Here is a 14,745-nt window from a genome sequence, read left to right on the forward strand (position 1 = left end):
TTCTCCCTGGTTTGGCTGGAAGTCACTTCTTTCTAAGTTTGTCAGCTACCTTCTCTTGACCTACTTTAATTTTGCAATGCTTTGTATGATGCGTGCGCTGGTGGCATCTATGCTACTATCCTAGTGGCTGGTCACTTGCTCAGAGAGGTGAATGAGAGGGAGCAGAGAATGCATGTGCTCATCTGACCAGGAGTCGAGCGTTGCTCCTCAGGGATGGGGCCGCGTCTCTGTCAGAGAGAAGAAACACAGGCAAACCCAATCGAAATGGTGGTGTCTTCTTATGAACAGGAAAGGAGACAGAAATAGATGCTTTCAAGGACCTTGGTTCTTAAGGAAGAGAGAACAGTTAGCAGAATCTTCATCCAACTCCAGAATGTAACTTCTCAAGAAGTGCTGTTATTCGGAGTTTTCTGCATGTTTACGGACATGGACACGTCTTGCATAAGGAGACGGCACATAGGAAGATGCCTGGACACGACTGCAGAGTGCAAGGATGGCACTCACTGTGATCAGGAAGCCAGAATGACAGGCAAGTGACCTTGTGCAGCACAGAGGGTCCAGCTAATCAGGATCTGGGCCTCCAGATGGAGATGTGCAAGGGAGCCAGCATTGCTAGTAAGCAAATTATCCCTAGCAACTGATAAAATAAAAGTGTCAAAATAAACATGACTTGAATTTCGTATTTAATGACATAGACCCTAGATGGTGAGCTTTACTTGCCCCAAAACACAAATATTTTAAGCCACAGGCTGCTGTTTTGTGAAAACTTCGCCTTCTATTTCTTTCTAAGATTGTTCTTCAAGCTTATTTCATCTGCCTAGAAAAGTGAACTATGATGAGGAGGGTCTTGATCTCTATTTTCTCCAAGGATCTCCTTTCATTTTATTTTCTCTTCCTCTCCACAGAACAATCCCATCTTTCTGCCAACCTGTGTGCCATTGTAATATGAGACTTGGGAGGAGCCGAAGAGCACAAAGCTCTGCTCTCAGTCTGCACCAAGCAGGTTCTGCTCCAGCTACATGCGGCCCAGCCAGCCTGCTACGGCTTAATGGAGAGACTCCTGGGTCAGCGACGCAGGCCTCTGCCATCCACGCTGCAGCAGGCCACCACAGAAGCATTACAGAATTGCTCCTCTGGTCCCAAGTCCCACGGACGCGATGTGGGTGGACTCAGGGGACACGTGCGCCCTCGGGAAGTGGCATCCAAGGGTTCCTGGATGGCAGAAGCTATTCCTTATGCATCGTTGTATCATAAACTATAGATCTCAAAAAGCTCTCTCACACAATACATCTTATGACCATAATGGAATCAAGTAATTAGTGATAACCTTACTGAGCAGGATACAAAGGTTCAATTCTCTAAACTAGTGGCTTCAAACTAAAAAATAAATAAATAAGTAAATAAATAAATAAATAAATAAATAAGGCTGGCCAGATAGCTCAGCAGATCTGCTTAGGCAGATGCAGGGATCGGATCCCCAGCCTGCTGTGCCACCCCCACACCCTGGGTGTGCTGAGAAGGTGAATGAGACTGGGCATGGTGGTCCGTGCCTGTAATCCCAGCTCTTGGCCTGTGCTGGTCCTGCCCACAGGGTGCGCTGAGATGGAGAATGAGACTGGGTGTGGTAGCATGCCTGTAATCCCAGCCCTTGGGAGGCTGGAAACAGGAGAATCACCCAGAGTCCAATCTATGTAGTGAGACACTGTAGACCCTGTACTAAATACATTTTTAAAATCTCATAATTTATATTTACTGAGCACTTATTCATGGGGAAAGGAAACATGTCATACAGCCTTCTCAAACCAGCTACGCTTGGTCTGCTGCTTCTGAAAGTATATGGAATGCAGAGGATAACAAACCTAGTGAGATTTAACAGCAGACATGGGAACACTAAATGAAAGAACGAAGTGTCTACATTGCACACTATGTGTGAGAAAAGCAAAGCATGTTGTGATGTGTAAACATTATTCAATGAGGAGTCCCAGATCCTTCCCTGAGGAGGCTTCCATTCTAGAAGGACTGTGTGTGTGTGTGTGTGTGTGTGTGTGTGTGTGTGTAAAGCAAAGTGCACATTTATGCTTTATTTACCTGTATCTTTGAAAACCTGGAGTCATTGAAGTGCCCTTTTTAGAAGCACCCTCTGTGTAAGGCTTTCAGACAAAGGTTTATGATGAGCAGTTGTTCACATTTCATCTACGCAGAACACGCAAGGAACAATCTGGCACAAGACACTGTGGCAAGCCCCACCCCACCTCATCAACCAGGGTCCACATGGCTCCTGGAGGAGAAGGCTCAGGCACTGCACAGAGAGATTCTTCAGAAGATCAGAGTTAAGAGGAAAACCAGCGCCGTCTTGGTTCTGCAGGGCTTTGCCGCACAGCACATGCCTGACACTGTATTTCCCTCCACTCACTGAGCTCAGGAAAAGCTCCTCAGCATGGATGTGGATGGAAATGAGTCTTTGAAATCAAACAAATATGCCCCTATGCCGAAAAAAAATGTGGCTTTTTATTCTAAACTGAGGGGCCCAGCCAAAGGACTCCATCTCGCTAACTTTCAACGTCCTCATCTATGAAATGGAAATAATGACAGTAATGTGTACCCTACGAAATTCTGCAGGGGTACGAGATGTGACAAGAAGTATTGGAGTCAAATCTGAAGCAGAGAAGGACTGAGCATGTGTGGAGAGAGCAGGCAGCAGCGAGGGGGCAGTTTTCAATGTGACAAGGATGGGGAGAGGACTGAGGGGAAAGCAGGAGGCAGACACCCCGGCATGGCACTGACATGAGAGGCAGGAGCAGCCCAGCAGAGGAGGGAATGCAGCGTGATAGCAGGGCATGGAGGCAGTGGAGCCATTGTGCTTACCCCAGCCTGGAGCCATTCCCTAGACCCCAGAGGTGAAGAAGAAATTTGCATTTTTCTTCGTTATCACTGGCTCATACCAGTGACAAAATTCCCTAGGAATATTCAGAAAAATTACAGCCTGAAAATAAATGGTAAAAGGAGTTTATAAAATCTTGATTCTGGGGGCTGGGGAGATAGCTCAGTGGCTTAAGTGCCTGCCTGGCAAGCGCAAGGTCCCAAGTTCAACCCCTGGTACAAAAAAAAAAAAAAATCTTGATTCTGATATGAATCCTTAATTTTGTGAATTCAGTATAGGTAACTGTATTATTTAGGCTACTTCAGCTTCTCAGAGATGGCTGTATTCTAAAGGCTTAGAAAGCAAATTTCTGCATAAAATTAGAGAATGCTTCTGCTTTAACAACTAATTCCTTTGTATAGGGCAATTGATCACTTTTCATGTCTGTCATGTGAAAAAAAAGGGAATTAATTAACTGCTTATCTTCCTTCTCCCCCCAAAACGATGTAAAATTTAAGGTGATACATAACATTTTTTTGCATCTGTAATAAAAATGCGTAGTACAAATCCAAGATTGCATATGCTAATACATGATTGATTTTATACAAGATAAATGGATAATTTGTTAAAAGATCATTGTCTACACTGCTCTCAAAAAGAAAACAATAGCATACTGTCATTTTGATCATTTGAGAAGATGGGAAAAAAGAATTGAAAGGAGTTTTTTCAAACATTGTATTACTGGGAGTTTTGGACAGTCCAGAAACAAAGATCTCATTACAAGAATGTTAATGGTGTGAAATGAACCATTTCACTCAGATTTTCAAAGGCTATTAACACTGTTCATTTTTTTTTCAAGATTTTCAAAGCTGTGTTTCAGTGCATCCCTATGGCAACATCATTTCTTTGTCCAAAGATTTTTTTAAGAAGCAGCATCAAGGTTACTCATGAATGATACTGAATGATTATATATGTACTCACTTAAAATATCTTTTGGGAAAAGAGCATGAAATTTAGAATATGTAAATCTTAATAAACCCCTTACAATTTCTAGCCTTGAAGATCCAAGTAGGAGGAATCAGAATCTGACTGCAGATACTGATGAAAGGACAAACGTACATGGTACTATAAACTCTGAATTTATTATCAATTTAACTATATACCTTCTATTTTTAAAATATCAACTATTTCAATTATTTTTAAGTCATATACACTATTTCATCATTTTAAGAAATATAATATTTTCAGGAATGGGATATTTGGACTAAATATTTTTAATCCCCATAATTTAAAGATCTCTCACTGTAAGTGTAAATAGCTAATGGAATGTGCTTAGTAGCTTTGTGTTATAACAAAATTACCTGAACTAATCAACTCTAAAGGAAGACAGGTTTGTTCGGACTGATGTTCGGAGGTTTCCAGCCTGGTTTTGGTCCTGTGAAATGCAGCATGTCATAGCGGGGCATGTGTTGCAGAAAGCAGCCCCCACCAACTCCCTAAAGGGAGGGAGAATGATCCCAGGCCCCTTATGCCCTTCAGGAGCTTGCCCCACATAACAGCAAGAATTTGGAGTGGGTTGCACTGTCAAAGCTTCCCTTACTTCCCAAATAATACCAGTGTGACGAGTAAGGCTTTGACACAGGGGCCATTTAGAAGCACCTGTCTAGACCAGAGCCCGGTATAGCAAATTGTGTGTTGAATTTTAGCTTCTCAAGAAATAAAGAGAACTTTCTGAGGATTTGCTCGCTCTCTCTCTCTCTCTCTCTCTCTCTCTCTCTCTCTCTCCTTCTCTCTCTCTCACTCATTCTCACTCTTTCTCTGAATGTAGATACAGAAATATAAACATGAAAGAAATTAGAAAGTCTGGTTTGTTCAGAAGCCCATGTAGATAACATTGCTGTGATTCAGATGCTTCAATCTTAATTCTTCCTGAGCAGGATGAATTAGAGAGAAAATCTGTGGTAAATCATACTGAAACTGTAGAAAATACCATAGACAATGAGAAGAATTTTAAAGGAAGCCGGTGTAAAAGCTGAAACAATCCTATAAAAAAAATAAGAGAACAAATGTTCTGACAGAAACAATGGGAGCTGAAAATCAATAGAATTAAATTGTCATTTTCTTTGATCACCTTTCTGTCCTATAGGGCAGTCTGCTGTCCCCAAATATAGATGGTATCTCACTTACTCAACCTTACTAGATGCCTCTGTTTGATGCATGCTGTAGCTCGGGGCAGGCATTTCTGGGTTTTCCTGAGAATTATGTACTGCAGGAAGTTAACTGAAATAAGAACACTTTATGGGCATATAACTCAAAAATGTGGTGGTGACTGCTCTTTGGGATTTCGCATGGGAATAACTGCTCTAGTGCTGAAGGCAGCTAGAGTCATTGACTAAGGTTTCCCTCTGATATCAGCACTCCCTGATGTGCTTACAGTGCCCTCCTACCAAGACCTTCCTTAGTTCTTCTGGTGGTTGGAGAAACCATACCCTAATCCTCTGTCGAATTGAAACATCTAGTTTCAATGATTTAGATTTTTCCACTTAAAGCATGGCTGAAATTGTCACCTATTTTCTAAAAATAATTTTCCAAATATATCAAAAAGTACTCAACCATATGTTTTTTATGACAGACACACATAAGATGAGAAGATTCCAAAAACTAGCAAGTAAAACACTAAACAATGTTAGTGCTCCAGTATTAATAAGAGCAGATTGGAGAGAGGGCATAAAACATTAAATTTCACCTAAAGGACATGTAGTAATATCAACACATCAGTACACAATGAAGATGTAACACTTTTGAATACGTATCTACTAAGTAATGTAACAGCAAGATTCATACAGCCAAATTTCAAGAAACATAAGGAAAGATACTTAGCAGAAAATTAATTGAAGCAAACCTTCATTTATCTCTCTTAGTCCATGATTAATCAAATGGAAAAATAATAAGTGTAAAAGATAGACTAATTTATTTAATCAGTATTATCCAGTTGATAAGTACCAACATTTAGATGCAGAAAACTGAAAATACATGTGTCATGTAATCAAAAACTATGATGAATGCTTCAAATAAAGGAAATACTACATGAAAGACATATAGATGTTAATCCCACTTAAAGTACTCTCTCAAAAAAATTAAAAATTAAAAAAATTTTAAAAATACTCTCTCTCCCCTTGAACACACTTAACTCATCACTAGGGTTACTTTCAAATGCAGTTCAGGAAGGCTTTCTCTCCTCAGTGTCTTTACTTGCCCTTCCATGGCTGGTCAATGTCCTGAATTAACTCAGTACCTTTACCTTTCCTGGTCATTTTGGGGAAAAGGTAGAAGTTTCATAGTGTGACATCCAGTGGATAAGATTAAATAAGGACACATAGTCATGTTTTAGTTTGATAGAACTTGCGACTTTCAGGCCTGTGTTTACCTCATCCATTTCCTGGAGTGACCTATAACATGTGTTTGATAAATACTAAGAGATCATAAAATACAGTGCATGTTTAAATTAAAAAACTTTATTCGTGCTCACTTTGGCAGCACATACACTAAAAGTGTATTACAGTAAAAGACATTTCCATTAATACCCCTTGAAATATTCCCCCCATCATTCTTAGCAATCCACCTTTTGCTTTTAGATTTTAAAAATCTAAACATTCATTGTATCTTCTGATCAGCCCTTGCAGATTTTCTCCATAAATGACCCTGGAACACTTGGAAGCTGGACTGTGCATTAAGCCCAAAATCTACAAAATAAGAACTGTCACATACCATTCCCATTCACCAACCCTTATTTCCGAAGGAAACATCAGTTAAATCTATTAAAAATTTGTAACTTTAAACCCAAGATTTGTACCCTAATATTTCCATCAATAAAAATGAGAGAAAATAAATAAATAACCCAAGTGGCACTATAAGCTTGTTTGTTTGTTTGTTTGTTTTGTCTTTTGAGACAGGGTTTCACTGTCCAGTTCATGCTGGCCTTGAGCTTACTTTGTAGCCCAGGCTGGTCTCAAACTCACAATGATCCTCCTGCCCCAGCCTCCCAAGTGCTGGGATTATAGGCATGTGCCATCATGTCTGGCAGCACTGCAAGTTTAAAATGGTAAAATAAACTGAAATAAGGAAAATAAAAATCAAAGGAAAAATTATCTAGGAAATAAAGAATAAATAATTAAATGCCAACTCTCCAAAATAGCTAATAATCCTCAGATTAACTTAGTGCAAAGGAGAGATGGGAAATGCCCAAATATACAAAATAAGAAAGTATAAGAAAAGAAAAATTATTTTAAAAGTATATTAAGGCCTGGGGAAATAGCTCAGCAGCATAAATGCCTGCTTGTTAAGTGCAAGGTCCTGAGTTCAATCCCTGGTGCCCCCCCTCAAAAAAAGTATATTAAAACATTTAAAGGGACAGCCAAATAGCTCAGCTGATTAAAGCACCTGTAAGCAGGTGCAGGGGCAGGGGATTCGATGCCGGGGCCTGCTGTGCCAGCCCCACACCTGGGGCATACTGAGACTGAGCTTGGTGGCTTGTGCCTATAATCCCAGCACTTGGGAGGCTGTAAACAGGAGAATCACTATGAGTCTAATCTGTAAGTGAGACCCTGAACACCCTGTAGACCCTTCCCTAAAAATACACAAAAGTACGTCCTTCCTCAATTTTATGCAAACCATTCTGAAGACCACCATACAAAACTGTTTTTAAAATACAATCCTGGTCAAGATGGCAGGCGCAGGCAATGGTGTACAGCTTCTCTATGACCAACACAGCTGGAAAGAAGCTATTTACCTAGGCAAAAGAGGGAAATAAGATGAAAGTGAAAAGAAAGCTAAAAATCACAGGGAAACAAACAAAAACTTACCATAGATTAAAAAATGAAGCAGTCTGTAGCACTATGGCTGGTTCACTGTGGGGAAAGTTCCCTAACTCCACAGGCACAAGGTAAGCCAGGATGAGGGCTGGCAATCCCAGTAACAAACAGTGGACTAGCAGCGCTCGCATAGGAAAAGAAGCTACTGCAGGGTGCTGATCCAGGGTAGGATTCACCCTTGCAGTGGTTCCTCTCTCTAAAGGCAAGCTAACAGTAGAGGAGGCCACCTCACCCTATCCACATCCCCAAGTGGCATTTTGAGAGGGGCATTGTTTGAGATTTAACCACTCTGGAGATCAGAAGTTGTTGAACAACCATAACACAGAGTCCTTAATACCCTGCCATGGCCACTGAGTTGCAAAAGAGACTGTAATGGAGAAAAGGCAGCTCCATCCTGACCTCCTCCCCTAAAAATGTCTAAGCAGCAGGGAGCTCTGGCTGTGAGGCCACCATGGTCAGCAGTATCACTGTCTGAGGTGAGGAGCTAGAGTGAGGGTGTGAAGCCTACTGACGGGGCTGGTTCTGAAAGACCTGGGATCAAGCCCACAAGATCACTTAGTTCTCCTGATGCCTCTCTGCAGCACAGAACTCAGCGGACTATTTGTTTTCCCAACTTGTCCATGTGCTCAGGGATTTGCTTCTGTTTGTGTTTGTGCCACAGGCCTGGCCTCCTGGAGCAAGGGAGGTGGAGCATCAGCCCTCATGTCACAAAACTGCTTGTAGTTAGCATGGCATAGGGTGCACAGATGAACCATCTCTAAAGGCTTCTAGCGTGAATGCAGCCTCAAAATGGCCCATCACTGGTTGAACTCCCACAGGCAGAAAGGTAGGAGAGAGTATGAGTCCCAGAGCAGCAACCTCTTCAGTGAGTGTGGAAAGGAAAGCAAAGGGGCCTGAATCTGACTCACAATCCCATATTGATGGATTCTATGGCTGAAGACTCTAGAGAATAAACTTCAAAGTTCCTGGGATCAAATGAAAAGGGAAATAGAACATTCCAGAATCAGAGTTACAGCAAGGGTGAGTCCAAGGAGGAGGTCTGTAACTATGAATAACTATACCAAAAAATCAGAGAGATCTTGAATTTATAAAACCTGATGATTCATCTGAAGGTTTTAGAAAAACATGAGCAAGCTGAAAGCAAACACAATACAGGGACAGAAATAATAAAGATCAGGCTAAAATCAATTAAATGGAAGACGAAAATAACAATAGCACACAATGAAAGAAAGATTTGCTTTTTTGAAAAAATAAGCAAGATTAATAAGCCTTGAATCAAACTAACCAAAGGAAAGAGACCAAATCAACACAACTACAAATGAAAAGAATGTTACAACAAACACTATTAAATTCCCGAGAATCATTAGGGACTATATTGAGAGTTTCTATTCTTACTAGTATGGGTTTGTAGTACATAATGTTTACATTCTATGTATGGAGTTGTTATATGTACATAGCACTTCTTAATTCCTTTTGAAGAAAATATTCTAATAAATAGCAGAATCTAAAGGAAATAGATGAGTTTCTAGATACATAATCTATCAAAATGAGCCAAGAGGATGGCTTTAGAAGCCTGTGAGAGCTGAGTGCAATTGTCAGCTTAACTGAATGACAAGGCTACTCCTGGAAAGGTGATTGCCCTAGAGCGATGCCAGACTCCTTGTGGGTCAGTCTACTGTTGTTCAGCTAAACTTGCTGTATGAGGTGGGACTGAGATGGTGGCGGAACATGGGAATATCCTGTTGGAGAGTAAGTCTCTCCCTAGCACTGATCCCCTTCTCTTCTACTGGCCACAATGACATGAGAAATATTCCTCTGCCCGCTCCTCTGCCCTAATATTTCTACTTGTAGCTCACAAACGATGACTGAATCTTCTGACACTGTAAACCAAATGAAAGATTTTCTCGTTTAAATTGTGGGGATCAGGTATTTTGGCCCAACAGTGAGAAATTTGACCACTATAAAATCTAAACAGATCAATAACAGGCAACAAGATTGAAGCAGTAATAAAGACAGGCTCACTGCCGATTTCAACAAACTTTTAAAGAAGAACTAACACCAGGGTTCCTCAGTCTATACCATAACATAGAAAGGGAAGGAACACTTTGAAACTCCAGCCAATATTACTTTAATAGATAAAGGATATAACAAAAAATAAATTTATACATTAAAATCCTTCATGAAAAAGTTGCAAAAATCCTTAATAAAATGCTTTTAAATGTTGAATAAAATTCAACAACACAATAAAGACAGAGATACAATGATCAAATGGAGTTAAGCTCATGAATGCACTAATGGTTAAATATATCCAAATCAATAAATTTAATACACTACAAAAATAAAATCTAGATAAAAATCACATGATCATTTCATTTGATATAAAAAAGGCTTTGAAATTTTTAGCACTATTTCATAATAAAGGTCATAAAACTATGCATATCAGAATCATATCTTAATGCAATTAAGGTTATATATGACAAACTCCTTGACTGGAAAATAGCTGAAACTATTACCTCTAAAATTATGAACAAAGGACCAGCCAGAGAGCTCAGTGGACTAAAGCACCTGCTTATGCAGAGCTCAGGGGCCGAGGTTCGTTCCCTGGTATGACCTGCTAGTCCTGCCTCAGGACTGGGCGTGGTGGCACATGCCTGTAATCCCAGTGCTTGGGAGGCTGAAAACAGGAGAATCACTATGCATCCAATCTGTGTAGGGAGACCCTGTAGACCCTGTCCTAAATACATACAAAAATTGTGAACAAGACAAGGGTCAATTACCCTGATTTGCAGACAATATGATCCTATACTTAGAGGACTCCAGTGGTGCCACCAAAAGTATTCTAGTGGTGATAACAAAGTCAACAAACTAGCAGGAAACAAGAAGCATTAAAAATTCAATAGCTTTCCTATGCACTCATGAGAAACTGACTGAAAAATAAATCAGGAAAATAATTGCATGCATAATAGTTTTAAAAAATAATACCTAGGAATCAACCAACCAAAGTGGAAGATCTTTATAGTAAACATTACAGAGCACTGAAGAAAGACAAAGAAGGCACCAAAAGATGGGAAGACATCTCACATCTGTGGCTCAGTGGAAATAATACAGTTAAAATTCCACACACGTTACTGATAGAAATCTAGAGATTCGATGCATTCCCCAATGATATTTAAATGACAGACTTCACAGAATTAGAAAAGATATCCTAAAATTCATATGAAAATTAAAAAAAAAACAGAATCATCAAAGAAATCATGAACGAAAAGGTAAGGCTGGAAGTATCACAATACTTAACTTCAAAGTAATACTACAAATACACAGTAATGAAAACAGCATTGTATTGGCATAAAAACAGACACATAGATCAGCAGAACTGCATGCAGGACACAGGGAAAGAAAATATGTAACGACAGCTATCTGATTCTGGATAAAGGAGCCAAAAATATGTGGTACACATATGTATTATTGAACTTCAGAGAACAAAATTACATCATTATGTCAAGAGAAAAGGCAAGCTCTTTAACAAATGGTGCTGGGAAAACTGAGTATCCTCACGTAGAAGATGAAAACTAAGTCCTTACCTCTAGCCATGCATAAAAATCAATTCAAAATGAGTCAGAAACCTAGTGACAAGACCTGAAGCTTTGATCCAGCTAGAGGAAAGCACATTAAAGCCATATGTAGAGGTAGACTTCTTGAGTAGGACTTCGTAATACAGGAAATAAGGCAAAATCTGCACATGGGATTACATCAAATTGAAAAGTATTTGCACAGCAAAGGAAACAATCAACAGTGTGACGAAACAGATTAAAAATGGAAAAAAATATTTGTACCTACTCTTCTAATGGAGATTAATATCTAGAATATAAAAAGAACCCAGAAAACTTAAACTCCCCATTGCCCAGTGAATAAATAGGAAAACAAAGGAAGCTTGTACTTCTGAAATGAAGAACTACAACTGCCCAATAAGTATATGAAAAATATTCAACATCATCATGAGCCATTTGGAAAAATCCAAGCTTCAATGAGATTACAACGCATCCCAGGCAGAATGAACATCACCCAGAATACAAATACAGTGATGGTGAGGAAACAGAAAAAAGAGCCCTTCTATAGTGCTGGTGGGCATGTGCATTAGCACAGCCCTGTGGATAGTACTGTAGAACTGTGTCGAAAACTAAAGATAAAACTACCATGTTACCTCTTTATACATTGTTTAGTATATGCTCAGAGGTGTTAAAGTCAGCATATTACAGGGATACCTGAATATTCGGATTTATGGTAACACAATTCACAATAGTCAACACATAATCTTAACTAGGGGTCTATCAATCTATGAATGAATGAAACAAATTATATATATATATATATATATATATATTATAAATATAATGCATTAATATACATATATGTATTATTGAACTTCAGGGAACAAAATTAGGTCATTTGTAGGAAAATGGATAAAATTTAAAAATGGAGATCATCTTGTTAAGAAAACTAAGCTAGACAACCTAAACCAATGGCAGAAAGCAGCAGGAATATTAATGTTATAGTAGAATAAGAATAAGATAGAATTAGGAGGAAGAGAGGGCAACAGGGTGATGGACATGACCCAAATATGTTACACACATGTATGAAAGCACCACACTGAAACTCAAAAAATGTGTAAAATCAGTAGGCACTAATAAAAAATGTATTTTTAAAAACAAAGAAGAAAACAACAAGGGCTGGCCAGATAACTCAGCAGACTAAAGCGCCTACTTAGGCAAGCTCAGTTACCAGGGTTCGATCCCTGGTGTGTCATACCGGCCCTGTCCCCAGGGCATGCTGAAAGGGTGACTGAGACTGGGTGTTGTAGTGCACACCTGTAATCCTAGTGCTTGGGAAGCTGAAAACAGGAGAATCTCTATGAGTCTTATCTGTGTAGTGAGATACAGTACACCCTGTACTAAATACATAAAACAGAGGAACAAAGCATTAAAAATTTGGATGAAAAATATCACAAATATAAAGTTAATTACAATGATTTAAGATTAGCACTTGATTGAGTTATTGTTGACTATGGCAATTTAGATAAATGAAAGTGAAATGAGCCAAAAAGCAGCATATTAAAGTATTATTTATCTATTTATTTATTGCAGTACGGGGGATTGAACTAGGAACCTTGAGCTTGCCAGGCAAGCACTTACTCTACTGAGCTATCTCTCCAGCCCTAAAGTATTATTGATGAATTTGCTTCTTTTGAGGTCATGAAAATAGAATTGTTCAGAATTTTGGTTTGAGTGTAAGTAAAAAAAAATTACACTAAAAAAGTACATACTTTATTAATACTGGTAAAATGGCAAAAGAAATTAAGCAGACCAATTTTCAGGGAATCAATAGAAAATTAATAAAATAATTGTGCCAGAAAAAGAGTCAGCCTACTGATTTAATAGTAAAAGAACATATAAATGTAAATAGGTAGAGTTAATATTTGCTGTACTGATGTGTCCTGGGGAATCCACAAATTCATACAAGCTAAACATTTGCTGAAGGACTGAGCCATTGCTTTAGCTTTTATATCTTTCTAAACACCATTTAGAGGGGAAGCATTTCAAAGGACTTTGAAACTGTGCTTACACAATAGAATTCAAACCCTGTAATGTTTCCATATAAAATAAATATTTAATTAATATAAAAATTCTAAATAAAATATTAGCAATTGAAAATATACATTTTAAATTTATTTTAGTGATGCAAGGATCATTCAACTTTAGTAACCTATTACTATAAGTTCACCATGCCAGTGGATCTAAGAAGAAACTTCTCTGATTATTTCCAGGGATACTGAAACGTTATTTGATACATTTTTCCAGTGCTTGATGTGGATATTCAATTAAAGAATAAATAAACATGTTCTTACATAGCAAAATAAGTATCTCCAAAGCAACAAATCACCATGTGTAACTTGGAAACACAATTTAGAAATAAAATAAGGATAACTACTGTTTGCTTTTAACTTTTTAAAAAAATGTTTTATGTACTTTTTTTAAAAAAATTGTATTTTAGGGAAGGGTCTACAGGGCATTCAGGTTCTCACTGCTAGATCGGACTCTAGTGATCCGCCTGTTTACAGCCTCCTAGAGCTGGGATTACAGGCTCCTGCCACCATGCCCAGTCTCAATTGCTGTCTCAGCGTGAGGGCAGGCCCTGGGATTGAATCCCAGCCCCTGCACCTGGTTGCAGGCGCTTTAATCTGCTGAGCTATTTGGCCGGCCATTTTGTATTTATTTGGTGCAGGCTCTCACCACGCAGCTCAGATCCTTGTGATCACTAGTGATCCTCTTGTCTCAGGCTCCCCAGGGCTGGGATTACAGGTGTGTGCCAGCACTTTGGGTTTTGGCGGCAGGCATGTCATGCCCGGTTCTATGGCCAGCACAACATGTGATACCGGGGATTGAACCAGGTCCTTCTGCTTGCCAGGCAGGCGCTTACACTGTGGCATTACCTCCCCAGCCCAAGGAGGCCTACTGTTACACCTTTAGGGTTCTATCGGTGGTACCAACCAAGGCATTCAAATATAAGCATGAAGTGTCTAGATATTGGACAGGAAGGAGTAAACGTAGTTTTCTGTATGCAAGGTAATGTTACTTTACTTGAAGACACCAGGAAAATCCCCTGGAAAAGTTCCCAAAATTATAAAAATAAGTGAGATGGCATTAAAAAAAGCATAAGCTATCTCATTTATTTCAATATACATATGTGAGTGTGTTTTCATCTTCCCCATAAATTTGAAAATACAATGTGAAAATCACTTAGAATAACAGTGAAAAGGTAAATTCACAGAAATGATCTTCACAAAAAACATACAATTACTGTGTGAGTGAAACTTAACATTCCTGAGAGACACAAATGATACCTTGAATCAAAAAAAACCCTGTTGTTTTAGCCAGCCACACTTAGCATCATGACTGTAAAATCCCCTTCATTATGAATGCAGTGAATCTTAAAATATACAAACTAATTGGTGGGTGG

The sequence above is a fragment of the Octodon degus genome, unplaced genomic scaffold, assembly GCF_000260255.1.
Source record: "Octodon degus isolate 3935 unplaced genomic scaffold, OctDeg1.0 scaffold00024, whole genome shotgun sequence".
Taxonomy (NCBI): Eukaryota; Metazoa; Chordata; class Mammalia; order Rodentia; family Octodontidae; genus Octodon; species Octodon degus.